This window comes from Cygnus atratus, chromosome 1 (assembly GCF_013377495.2).
Source record: "Cygnus atratus isolate AKBS03 ecotype Queensland, Australia chromosome 1, CAtr_DNAZoo_HiC_assembly, whole genome shotgun sequence".
Lineage (NCBI taxonomy): Eukaryota > Metazoa > Chordata > Aves > Anseriformes > Anatidae > Cygnus > Cygnus atratus.
The window spans coordinates 47,804,652-47,818,494 of NC_066362.1; the positions used below are offsets into that span (position 1 = coordinate 47,804,652).

General features: G+C 43.8%; 1 protein-coding gene across 3 annotated transcripts in view; it reads left to right on the forward strand.

Moving 5' to 3' along the window:
- TMCC3 (transmembrane and coiled-coil domain family 3) overlaps positions 1 to 13,843 on the forward strand; it is a 135,662-nt gene that overhangs the window by 110,886 nt on the left and 10,933 nt on the right. Inside the window, exon 1 of one of the 3 annotated variants that reach the window (XM_035551641.2) lies at positions 3,334 to 3,437. The exons of the other annotated variants lie outside the window; for them this stretch is intronic. The gene's annotated coding sequence lies outside the window, so the exon portion shown is untranslated. Of the gene's footprint in view, positions 1 to 3,333; positions 3,438 to 13,843 lie in introns of those variants that run through there. 3 annotated transcript variants of the gene reach the window in all.

The following is a 13,843-nucleotide window of genomic DNA, read 5'->3' on the forward strand; positions in this document are numbered from 1 at the left end:
GCTGTTAGATGCCTAGAAGCCAAGCTGCTGTTGCTTCCTTGTAAAGCTACGCAATTAAAGACTATCTGCACATTTGATAAGGCATCTTTTGAGAGACCGGGAATGACCTGTTAGAAAGATCATGCTTGGGCAAAGGGAGATTCTCTTCAAAGTGCTGAAGAGAACTTGCGCTTAACTGGTAAGCTGTGATTTGAAGCCAACTCCTTGTGTGCAGCACCCTCCTGTACGCCAGGAAGGAACAAAACAGGCCCCGCAGTGTCTTCCCCAAGTTTAATACCAAAAAGTTCCAGGCCTTCCTGCTTCACCCAGAGTAGTGACTGATTCAGCCTCCCCCTGCCAAGGTGGATACCATCATCGCCGGTGGATGCCATCCACCTCAGGGCTGAGATAAAGTGAGGGCAGAAGAGTCTAGGCTCTGATTTGCAGGTAGCAGAATCACTATTTGCAAGGTGTCAGATGCCTGTGGTATCAGATTGAGAATGAAATTTCATCTGAGGTGGCTGCCGGAGCCACGTGGCATCTAAATCTGAGCATGGATCAAGTGTCTCTGGTTGTCAAAGCCACGCTTTGTTTAATTTTGGCCTAACAGGAGTCCTCGAATGTTTCAGCAGTGAAAGCAGTTGTGACACTTGATCTTCTGTGGGCAGGAGAACACAAATTTTTCATCTTCTGAATTTATGCTGAGCAGGTTCAGGGGGCAATGCTGACAAAAAGGGAAATAAATAGAATGTGTCTTAATCCTTGGAACCTGTGACCGGCATGAAGAAACAATGTGGTGATTAGATTTTGTTCCTTTCATCTCGGGCTCGAATTCCATACCCTGTGTGCTTTGAGGGGAGGGGGGAAGACAAATTCCTATGGAACAGATCATTGAGTATATCTGGCACGACTATCTCAAGGCAAGCTTTGAGAAATAACTTCCCACTGGAACATCTCTTGCATCTAGTAGACTTTTTCCAGGGTTGGCCTTTTTGCAGGTCAGAAGTACTGCCCAAACCGTTCCAGCAGGTCATTGAGGAGACAGCTGTCTGGAGCTGCCAGCTCTGACTTCGAACTTGTACTATTCCTACGAGAACTCCTAAGAAGGTGATCAGAAAGGCGTGATACTCCAGCTCTGATAATCCTCCTCTGAAAACGTTTGGACTGGGCTAGGTTTGCTCACTCTAAGGGATGCCGGCAGGCTGCCAAGTCTGTCAGCAGCAATGTGTACGTTCACACAGAGCAGCTCCTTACGCAGCCGGTCTGTGGTAGTGTGTCTGCTGAAGCCACGAGATTCTCTTTTCGTCGCACCGTGAGATGTTCTCTGACAGCAAGAGAGCTGCTCGGAGCTGGGGCTCAGCAATCCAGCCTGCAACAGAATTTCTCTGGTCGGGTTAAAATTTACATAGTGCCTGCAGCGTTTTTGCTACGTATAATGAAATTACTTACTTCCTGGAGCAAAGCTCTTCCCAGGAGGTATTTCTAGGAAGATTCCTTTCCCTACAAATAATGGTAAAACTGTAAGAAAACTTCAAATCGGTTTTGACATAAGACGTTCAACCCCAGTACATTAGATAATCAAATATAATATTATACTGTAAACATGGTGAGACCTTTTCCTCTTATCTATTCACTTCATGTGACCCAGAAACCATCTAGAGATTTCAAGAAACAGAGGTAAAGTGCTATAAAATTTGTATTACACATCATAAGGCTCTTAATTTATTTACACTCTGCTGACCCACAGCCCCAGCCCTGCATGCTAAATAAAAATTCATGCGTGGCATTGTGCACAAATCTTTTTCAAACATGTACTGTGAAGTCAAAACCAGTAACTAAACATGACCTACTTCACAGGAAGAGGAGTGAAACTGCTTTTCAAGTAAATAGCTAAATGAATGAGAAATAGTCGTTTTACTGCTCTATTTTAATCAGCTTTAAACATGCTTAAGAGTTGTTATATGGATGTTCTGCATTGTGGTGGACCCACAATGAACTGAGCAAATCTGAAACCATTTGAACATACACCTTTTTTTTTTTTTTTTACTTCGATAAATCTTTGGCTTTCAGGTAACAGAAAGGTTTAACAAGGTTTTTCAATGTTTTTAAGGTATCTTTTTTTAAGGTATCTTTTTGCTTTCAGGCTATATGGCTAGTGTCTAAATATTTTTTAATTATACAGAGGAACATAACACCTGGCGTATTTATTTCTGTACTGACCTTTGTTTTTATAACACCCGTGTTAAAACAGTAAATGAACAAGAAAGATAACCGAAAGCAAGTAAAAAGCCTACAGAGCAAAGGGGACAGGTAATTAACTGCTTCAGTCTTTCCATGAAGCTAAAATGGTGAAGTGTTGCCTGGGTAGTCCCAGCATCATATGTACAGACAGGCTTTTAAAGTCTAAATTTGGAGAGTAGATCAAGTCGAGAAGGGACTTGTCATTTGCTCTCCTGTTGTTTTGTTTTGTGTGTGTAGTGTATTTTTGGTGGTGGTGTTTTTTTTCAGGAGTGGGGTTGTTCCTTGTGTTTGCGTTGTGTTGCATGAAAGGTTTGGGCCTGTGCAAGTCATTACAGCTCATTACAGGTTCCCAAAGCACTTCATGATTGTTTGCAAATCTGCAAGCTTCCTCGCTAGCTGACGTGGAATATAAGCCATTCGGTGGTACCCTCTGACTAGGTTGAACGTTAGGTATTCTTGGCTTTGGTTTACTACCTACTTCTCTTTCAAACCTTGTTTATTATAAGCAATGCTAATTTAAGCCTGCAAGAGCTAATTTTTAAAGTATATTTCTGTATAAACTTAATGCCGATAGCAAGTACTTTTCTCAGCTTTGGAGAATAGTAAAATAATCTTCTAAAAAAAGTAACTGAATTGAAGTCAAGGTGTGACAGGCTCCTGGCTGAGCAAGGAGCAATGGTTGAAGAAAAGAGTGGGACTTGCTTGAGGGACTGTTGGCACCATGGGCTTGTGAAGGAGCTGTGGTGTGATTTGTGTGTTTCTCAAACACGTCGAGTAACTGACTACAGAAAGTGAGGGTATTTGTCAGCCTGTGTCTTCAGGAAGAATATCTGGAGATTGTTTTCTCAATGTGTAACAGCATAGGGTATTAACTCACTCTACGGAAGTTGTAATTAGTTTAGGGTTGTCTGGCTGATCTCGCAGGAGGGATATTTCTCAGGGTGTGTGGTGCATGCAGAGCTTCGCCTGCCTGTCGAGAGCACTAAATGCTTTATTTATAGGCTGTAGTTTATGCTGCTTAAATTACTCCACGGACGCGACCAAATGAGAGATGAAGAGAAAACAGCATTTAGACAATTTCCCACCGCCTTGATCTTTGAGAGCCAGCGCTGCGTTTTGGGTTTTTGCTTCTCCGCTTTCAGCGGCGTGAGGTCTCCTGCGCCAAGCGTTCAGCTGCTTCCTCCGGGCGCCTGCAGCCGGCATTGCTCCCCGCGCAGGTACCGCGCCTGGCTCGGCGCCCTGCCCCTGCCTCTGCTCTGGCTCCAAGGACAGCGGGGCTCTTGTCTGCTTCCTTTCCCGCTGCGCTCCGCTTTGTTCCTTTTTTTTTCCTGTGCCGTTGCTATGACTGAATATGGTAATACGTTTATGAATCTTTTATACCAAAGCCAGCCATGTGATAAAGCCATATCCCTTTAGACCGTCTGAATAGAAACTTGAGAGGGAAAAAAATATGAATCTGTTCAGAAAGCTCAAAGGAAAGGGAGGCAGGCAGATTAGAAATGAAGCCACAACCAATATTCCCTTCCTAAGCAAATCACATTGGTGAATAGGCTGTAAACATCTCCACAGCGCTAAAAATAGAAGAATCTAATGCAAGTTTAATATGTAGGAGCCAGCGTTTTGGAAACTGGTGTTTATGTCTATAGAGCATTGAGAAACGCTCTGTGTTTACCTTGAATGGGTGCTGAACACATGCAATTTTCTGTTGTAAATGTGTGTTGAACGCTCTGAATTAAGATTACACTCTGCTTTAAAGAGACCATCGGGCTTATTGCAGTGCTTCATGACTTAATAACAACGTATCGGGAAGGTGGTACAGAATCATCCGACTGAACTGCCGTATCCCGCTTTAAAGCGGTGCGGTTCTGTTGGGCTGTAATGACCAAGAACACAGGCAACAAACTTGGAGCTGGGCAGCCTGGGGCTTTGTCCTGACATGTTATAATGAGATGAGCGCAACTGTGCCGCTAAGCTGTGACAGTAGCTTGAAAGATGCTCTCCTAATCCTCTGTGGTTAGGTCGGGGAAGTGGTGACTTTCATTGACCTGAAACTTAACCATTACGAAAACTCTGAGCGTCTTCTGTCACTTTCATTCATTTCACAGAGAGGCTGATTGTGGTGCTCTGTGACTCAGTTCCTGGAAGGTCTAAGTCACAGGTGGTGAGCGTTTGTGTGACAAGTTGACCGGACTGATCTGCTCTTGTTTCAGAAGTACGTGCCTGAGTGGCCTAGCTAAGAAAGGTTATGGCTCTGTGAGAATCTGTAGTATCTTTTTGTGTTAGATGTAGTATGAATAGCACCTATCATTACCATTTCTGCTTAGACAATATAGGTAGCTTTCATTTTCTTACTAGCAAATGAAGGTTACTTCCAATGCTGGAGGAGATTCTCTGGTAAAACACAGGTCTGCGCTAATGACAAACTTGAAAATTGTGTCTTATGCATTTTTACCACTTGACTTAACAGTCACTGGCTTTAGTAATACGTGCTACTGAGGGCGTAGCAAAACCTGTTCTCTTAGGATTGTGTTTTGTTATTAAGCTATATTATGTTGTTTCAAATGTCCATTCAAATTGAAACGTATGGATTGCATAAAATCACGTGCTTTGGATCTTGTAGTATCCAGAATAAACACTTGTTATTTGTGTAGTGTATGTAAATCATCCCTATCCCATCCTTGTTAAAAAGCCAGATTGTTCTGTGATAGTCTTAATTTCCTGTATCTTCTTCCATGAAACTCCTAGGAAACATTAATATGTAGTTTAGCAGTTTTTGTAACTTCTGGCAAATCCTGTGCCAGGTAAATTATATCCCAGATAAAAAGCACGATTAAACTTAATTCAGATTAGAAGATGAAATTGTGAATGTTAGAGCACAAGCAAGATGGTAAGTGGAAAGGTAGAAGAAAAATGCACCAGTTCAGAGCATGAATAAGCATGTTACTGTTGTCAATGGAGGTATTATTTCTGTAGCAAGCTGTACTTATTTTTATTTCTGTAAAGTCATTAGAATAGCGCAGTACAGTCAGCAAGTACTGGGGGTTTCTCTTCCAGCAAATCTCTTTGGTCAGCCCGTGGTCCTTGCTAATATGAATTGGCAAGTTTGCCAGTTCTGTCTTTAGACTCTAAAATAGAGTTAGTATGGCGCCTGGCTGTATGAACATCTTGGTGAAGTAAACCTCTCTGAACTTTAATTACGTTTTATCAAATATCATTTGCAGAAATCTTATCGCTACCTCAGAGACATTATCCCAGGACAATTACCTGTTGTGTAGCATTGCCCTGTTGGATTGAATAAACAGTCCTCTGACACCACCACGTCCTCTGGAGGGCTAGGGTGAAACAGCCACAATATCCGTAATGATGCCCAAATCCAAATTAAAAACACTGAACAGGCCTTAATCCCCTCTGTGCTTCTAGACAGAGTTTTTAACAAAAATAGGGAAGCCCGAAAGGCCTTGGATATGGCAGGGTCCTGCAGCACTTACCCGAAGGCAAGGGAAGGCAGGGAAAGCAGCACAGGCTGCAAAGCCGTCACAGCTCGTCGTTTCTTTCTGTGTCTCTTGCCAGTGGGCTGTTGCTGCTGTTTTCTTAGCCCTGCTGCCTACTGTGGTACGTCTTGACTAAATCTGTGCTGCATTGAGCACAATTTCACTTAACTATATTAATGTAGCTAAGAAGCTCCATCAAATTAGTCTATAATATCTTATCGACCTTCTCAATTTCAGTATCTATGATAAGTGTTTTTAATTTCACTGTGTTAGCTGACTTCTAGATGAGCAGCATGGCTTTAGCAGATTAGGACTGACCAATTTGGACACCGTTTTTGCACTGCATCTATTTTATATCCTGCTCTGTGCCGTTTCACGTGCTGTGCAAGCGAGCAGTTTCTGAGCCCTTTCCAGCAGTCTGTTAAACAAAGTCGCTTCTGTTACGTGCCCCGATCCTGATCTCGCAGCCCTGTGTCTGGGAGCGGGTTTTGTGCTGGGTGGCAGGGAGAGGGCAGGGTGGCATGGTTTTGTCTGTTTGGTTTTTACAGAATTGCTGAGCACTGAATTTGTGCATACGTTTTGTGCTCTGTGTGTGTTTGCACTACAAAAGGAGTTGTTCATGGAACGTGCCTCACAGTTGGGGGGTGGAAAGCAGCGAGCTTTGTAACGGGCCTTTGGTATCCTCGGGAGCTCCTTCCACCCCTGACATTTGAGATCTGGCCGAGCAGAGCGAGATGTGTGTTCAGTTCATGAGCATCTCAGCAAGGAAAGCCGGCCTGGGTTTGCCTCTCCTGCCCAGGCAGCGCGTAGCAGTCACTGCTCGGGCCTCTTGGAACTGACGCAGGAAACTTTGTACCATGCTCGCAAAGTTCTGTGAATCCCAGTTGCTTAAACAATAGTTTCTTCCTTTATCCCTGAAACTTTAAAAGCTGTGATTATCTCTTTTTGTTAGAAACAACACGGTGGCATAAGTATAATTAATCCAAGTTTATCTTCTGAAATTGTCTGAGTCGCTATCTCAAATTAATTCAGTTCAATAAATCTGGCTAATTGGGGATGTGTCCTCTCAGGATATGAATATTTTTGAGACTAGATAAACATTTTACTGTAGGGTTTTATTCCTCTCTAATTGGGTGAATCTCTTTGATTTCCTTTTCAGTCGAACAGGCCTTCTGCATTTCAAATTTTTTAATTAATTGATGTTATCTACTGCCTTGTAGAACTTCTCTGCCATCCAGTTTCTCTTACAGGTTGAGGTATCTTCTGTAATGTACTTTAGTATTTGAAGTGTATGGTGTATACAGAAAGGAAAAAGATAAAAAAAAGCAACGTGGAGATGACCTGTCACTTAGCACTAATAGCGGGTTGTTTTAGTTCATGAGATTGAATATCCAATAAAATTGATATAACGGTCTTAGCCGAACTTGGTTTGGGGAGAAAAGACTGACAGGAAAGCTTTTTTTATTTACAACAAACAAAAAAAAACAAACCAAAAATACCATAAACCTTTTATTGGACGTGACTCAAGCCAGTACAAACTGGTGTTTTGAAACACTGTGTGAGAAATTTGGCAAAATCGTAAAATCATATGCCATAAACAATGTTTTAATGTATGGTGGCTCTTTCCAGACACTTAACCAAAGAGTTTAAAACTTGTTGTAGGCTTCTGCGAGGGTTTTCTCCCATTGCAAGTACCAAGTAGGCAGTTAGTGCAGTGACTGTACTGAGTGACACGTTGCTAGTTGTGGCCCGGGTGTGGAATCAGAAGGTTTCTGTCCTTGTATCGCCCTCTTGGTGGTCTATGTGAAGTCAGCAGGATGATTTCCATCATGACTCCCTGAAATAGAGTTGTTTATTGGCTGATAATTGTCATCTTCATCACTTTAGAGCTCTTTGTCAGTTCAAGTAAAACTTCCTGAATATCTTAGTGCAGTAGAAGAGACTTAAATCTACAGAAACAGGAAGGTAGAAGTCACTGCCTACATGTGTCTAGGAAGCAAAGCAGTTGCAGTGTGTGTCAAATTCAGTGCATTCTTCACCATTGGGAGATGCAAGCGCACACAAAATGCTTCTGGAGGATGCGTGAACCCTAGCTGAGGCAGTCGTTCGCTCTGTGGTGCTGTTGTGTGCTTATTGAGCCCCTTCAAAAAGAGGGATTCAGGAAGAGCTATTTGTAGAGGCACACTTCTCTTTAAAATGTGTGCTATATCTTTTTTGTGAATTCACGTTTAGTTCTGACCACTTCAACTGATAGGGTGTAAACTTAAAATACCACGCCAAGGGCAGGTTCTCTAGAAGGCGCACATCAGCTGAAATGCGGTTTTAATTTTTTTGAGATTTTCTGCGGACTAGTACTTGCTTATAATAATAATTTTGTCTGTAGTATGCATATTTATAAAACATTTATAAATGCATACTTACACCCATCTTATTTATATAAATGGTTATGTATAAGCATACAAATAGTACTTGAAGATACTTGCTCAGGAACAGTTGAAGCTGCTCTCAAAGTCTGATTAGTTCTCCTCATAAATGGAAATCATCGCTTGTGACCCTGCTTAGTAGTAGAGTCACAGCATTAGCAAACCTTGTTCCATTGTATTTTTACTTTAAATACAAAAACCACCGCATTGTTTATGTTAACGTGGGGGATGTTTCGTATTCCTCCAGGAAGGAGGCGTGCAATAAGCACTGCCTAGCGGAGGAGCTGTTGCCGTGTTGCCTGATGTTTTATGCTGCCCCATGGGAAAAAGGAAAGGACAAGATTTTGGCATTTTTAAAAAAGAAACGCGAACAAGAAAATGCTTTAAAGTTCTGTTGTTGTGGTCTTCAGGAGACAGAAGGTTAAATTCTGCGGAGAATGTTGGCACTTACAGCGCTGCAATTAAGATGTTTTCTCCAGATTATTCAGAGCACTGTTAAACAGTTACGTATAGTAGCTTAAAATGCCATTTATTGCAGCAGTGTGTTTGAATAACAAATGACCCATGTAATAATGCGTCTCTGATTCCAGTTTTAGCTGTCATTATCGTGTGTAATGAAATATATTTTTGATAATAATTAGTTTAAACTCTTTTTAAAGTAGGCTTTCAAATAAAGTCTCGTGTCTCTATTTTCTGGGGCTGTCTCTCCCTTTTTTTCCCCCTTTCCTTCTTTCAGCACAGGTAGGTCATAAAATGTGGCCCAGGCTCTTGAATTTTGGTGGCTCAATCTCCCTGCAGTTTTAAGGCCTCAAAGCCTTTGGCCTCCCTTACGGTACTGGGTGCAAATACCTGCCTTTGATAGCAGGCATGGGAGCGCAACTGAAGAAATGTTCTTCATGGGTGTGTAATGTGACAGATAGCGAAAGCTTGCCTGTGTGTGTAGGTAAGTAAGCTTTCAAAAATAAAGTTACTTCATCAAGATGTGTACTAATGATTATGGAGAGGTAAACAGCATGCTCTTCAAAACAGGGCAGCCTGATGCGTAAGGGCAGGGGTGGGACGGAGAGACCTTCCGGGGCTCAGAGAGGCTTAGCTGGCTGCTGCTGATACATGGGAGGAGGACTGCCAGCTGTGGGGCTTGATGGACAAGCGCTGCTTAGAGCCCCTAATGTCTGGAAGTCAGAGGAATGTCTGATGTGTGTGAATTCTTCGTAAAGCGGGATTAAAGCCCCATCTGTAAGCTTTCCAGGAGCTCCCATAACACTGAAAACTGACATCAGGCAGCCTGTGGCTGTCAGTCACTCAGGGTAGTGGCGCAGACTGAGTTTTGTGATTACACCTTCACGTGGAAAATGAACTAAAAGCCCTCTGTATAGGCAGAACGGCACACGTAACTAATGTTTTTGTGAGGTTTTACTTCATCAGCCCAGTATGCTCAGACAGAAAGGAGGGAAAAAAAAAGGAAGAAAAAGCAGGCTCCTTTAACTAAGTGGCTCGGTTCACGTACAGGACAAGATGTGATTGTTTATATGCTCAGGATGTGCTGCTGCGATATTAACGCAAATGAAGAGATCTCATGCGTGCTGGAGCCATTGTTCTATTGTTTATAACTGGAAGGTTTGCGGTGGTTACAACAAACAAAATACCCACGTCTTGGGTCTTTTGCACACCATGCTCGTTCTGTCTGGGTTTAAAGTGTTTTGTCTCTGAATGGTGGTACTGCCAAATTCGCTGCTACTGTTCAGTCTTGATGTTCCTGTGACAAAATAGGTTTTATGTTTTATGTTGCCATCTAAGAGCAATAAAAAATCATGAATTAGACTTCCTAAAATGAGTGTTGGATTGAGCTTTAGATTTTTGTGCATCTGTAAATCACTTTTTTTAAATTTCCATAACATTGTCTGTGTTTTGGGGGAGGAAGGACTTTGTTGGTCATTGACTATTAAGTTAGATGTGGAAGTCATTTCTCTCTAACTGACAAGAAACTTTCAGTAATATTCCCTGAGAGTATCTCATACGACTGCACGCGTCCAGGAGCCGGGATTTCAGGAAATGCTGAGGCAGTGTGACTAGCAGGTAAATCAAAAGAATTGGTTGTCAGCAGAAAGACCCGGGTAGGGGGAGCAGGTGACCTGCTGTTGCTTCCTCCACACAGAACAGATGAGCTGGGATGTGAGGGAAGACGCGCTCTAAATCCCCAGAGGTGGGAAATCAGAAGGACGTGCTGAGCTCTGAGAAGTGGGTAGTCATACAGGGATGCGCCTGCCTTTTTATCAAATTCTCCTTCATGGCGAAGGATTTAATAATTGGACATGTATAGGGGCTGGCTCTTCACTGAGTATTTCACAATATTCAGGGAAAATCTAATTCTTGCCACCTATTTGAACGCTGTTAGAAAAGGGAAGTAATTATTGAATGGGAGGGGAAGAAAATCTATAAGAGCTAGTGGTGTGTGTGGGGGGTAAAAGGAAGTGCTTGTTAGAAACACTGAAACTGAGTTGAATAATCAGCTTGAAAGAAGAGATGCAGACTGTATCTCATGCATCATTCTTCAGGAGTCTGCCACCCCCTCTGGTTCGTGCTGGCTGTAACATGAGGGGCGTGCGTCGGGTGCAAGGCACCTCCTCCAGCGGGAGCAGGACTGTGGGATGGCACCCCAAGGCGGTGGGACCCCCAGGCGTTTCCTTACATTGCTACGGAAACCTGAGAGGAAAGGAACACGCGCACAAGTGTCGCTTATCGTAATTTAAGAAGTTAGGAGAGAGCATTTTAATGACTATTTCTTTATTAATGGTGCTTAGCTAAAGAGTTGGACTGACCTGAAGCAAAGTAGGTAATTGTGGGGTGTGGAGCCTACCTCTTGCCCTCTTAGGAAACTTTATGAGCGTAGTAAATGTGAGTGGTAGTTCATCACTGTGTTCTTTTCCCTAGGCAGGACACTGACTTCTGACACAGCTGCTGGGCAGTCAGTGGAGAGTGGCTTCCTTTGCTTTTATAAAAAAAAAAAAAAAAAGCCTCTTGAACTCAGTGTCTGGGCATGGAAGTTGTTTGCGTTGGCGCTGGTTTGCTCGTGGCAGTTTTATGCTGCGGAACAGCCTGGAACAGGACTCATCGTGGGTCATGAAACAGGAGACTTTTCAATGGATGTTGCTGTGTTTTGAAGGATTTGGTGTTAGTAATTAAGCAGAAAGCTGCCTCTTCCCTCCCTTGTTCCCTTCTTGCATTGTTGGTTTAATCTGAAGTAGTGCTGTATTTAGAGACTTACCTACAGCCAGCAGTGACCTAGCTAATTTGGCTTTAGTTCATTCCTTTAAAGTTCATTCCTTTAATTATGAATTAGAAAAATGGATATTTTGTGCTGAGCAAAACTTTTGAAAGTACCAAAGCTGCTGGCTGGCTTCCCTCTGTGTGGTGCTTTGCTCATGAAATGGCCTTGGAGCTCCCCAGCCTCTGAATGCTGAAGTACGGGGAGCTCCCAAAGGGTAGCTGGGAATACCTTGAAAATTTCTCTGCTAAACCTAGGGATTGGAGAGGGGGCACAACAAACAAACAGAAAAACCTGATATTTGCATTAGTGCCAGTGGTGAGTCTGTTACTGCCTCAGCATCTCTCCAGGTCTGTTTAATTCTTTAAGGAATACATATACAGCCTGGGCAGAGCGGTGCTTCGGGCTGAGGCGTTGATGGGACCGGGGCTGTGGAGCAGGACCCACTCTTTGAAAACCACCTGGAATAAAGCCCGTGTGTTTTGGTGAGAGATCCTTACAGCTTTGACGTTCATCGTCTTGACGGGCAGCAGGGGGACTGCTGATGGTAAAGGAGCCGTCCTTGGTGCTATTTGACATGCTGAGTGTAGGTACTTCATGATATTACTATTAAGTAGCTCTTTTTAAAAAAAAGAAAAAGGGGGGGGGGGGGGGGGGGGGAAGAAAACATTAACGAAAACATTAGCGAAGGGGTTTTGCAGTGACATAGTGTGCAACAATAATTTTGTGGGCTGGTTTTATATGACTTAAGAGCTTTTATGATCACTAACCCTGTTTTGAGCCTTCAGTGAAGGACTCATCTGTGGATTTTAAAAGAAGCAGTGAATTCGTAAGCAGTGGTGAAACTCCCTTCCCAAACACAGTTCTGCTTTGATAATACACAGCAAAAGTCAGAAACTCCTGTGCGTGTTGTTTTACCCATTGGGACCCCTGTACTTCTTGTGTATGTACACTTTCTGACAAAAAAAGAATTAGCCCTGATTATTGTTGCTGTTTTGCTAAACCCTGAAAAGCTTTAGAGCTGCTTTTATCCTATTTTGTTTCTTATGGGCTTTTTTCCTAAGCACTGATCAGATACCCCTGTAAAGGTTGTAATAGATGTACATTGTCGTCATAAATTTTTGTTTAGCTCGCACGGCTATGACTGGTGATGAGGCTGGCGAAAGGCAAACAAACAAAACCAAGGCTGTAAACCGAGCCTATCTGAATGAGCAGATCACTTGCGGTCTTTGTGGTTTGCTTCTGGTGGTGTCCTTTCTGCAGCCTGGGGTGTGTGTGCCATCAGTGACAGTCTTGCCAGTGCTTTTTCTGTCCCAATCTTCATGCCCCTTCTTAAAAGAATATAAAAGGCACGCATGAAATAAACAGCAGGGTTCAGTTTGACACCCAGCCATGGGTGCTGAGCTCTCACTTCTCAGTGGGAAGCGACTGAGCTGGGCGGCCAGCAGCTGGGTGCTGGGGGGTGGGCTGCACCGGGGGGGCCGCATACTCTCCGTGCTCTATTCGCTACAGGTTTCTTTCTCCCAAGTGGATCGCACCCGGAGCTTGGTGGAAGAAGGAACCTTCTAGTCCTGCTTTGCATGTTGCAACCAGAGGTTATAACAGCCGATCTGCGCAGGCTTGAGGCACGGTGTTCTCACCCATTCTGCAGCTCCTGTCCGCTTGGTACCCTCCTCACGGACACCTGCAGGTTCAGTCTGACCTGGGACGTTTGGCATGTTCCCTTCCACCCAGCCCTCCATGTGGTATTTAAGACAAAATGTTCCTGGCAGTGCGTGCCTAACGAAGGGCTCCTAGCAGTGCACCTATGTTCACCACACCAAGCCGTTCCTGCACTATCCCTCTGGAAGCACTGTGCTCTGGCTTGGGGCGTGCTGCGTGCGCAGCCCAGCAGTACTGTCTGTGGGATTTGCCCGGCCCTCGGAGGAGAGACTGGGGCAGGAAGAAGTTGGTTTACCCCCAAGAGGTGCCCCAATGTCCTCTGTCGTGCCTGGCTCTGATGCAGGCAGGAAGCCTGCATTGCTCTGCTCCGCAGTCACTGGTCTTTAAGGGGCACGAGCTTTACAAGGAGCTCTCTGCTGGGCTGAGAGCTACTAACATTCGTGACCTGCTCCACAAAATCCAGCGGTCTCTAGGCCCCAGGCTTCCTTCAAGCTAGTATTAGCTATGGCAATCCCAGTAACCACAGTCAAATTGTTTTTTCCTGCTTGTCCAGAGCCTAGCTTCTAGGAAACGTCTCTTGTATTTCCTTGGAAATTTCTGGGCTTTTCTCTCGTTACCACTTGTCTCAGGACTGCTTCCTCTCCTCTGCTGCCAATCCCCAGTTCCTGGTTAATTGTTATTGTGATAGGAGAGATGAATGGTGATTGCATTCTCTTTTCCTTTGTGCTTCTCGCTAACACGGGGTAATTCTTCTCAACTCAAAACAAGGATGCTGCAGCAAG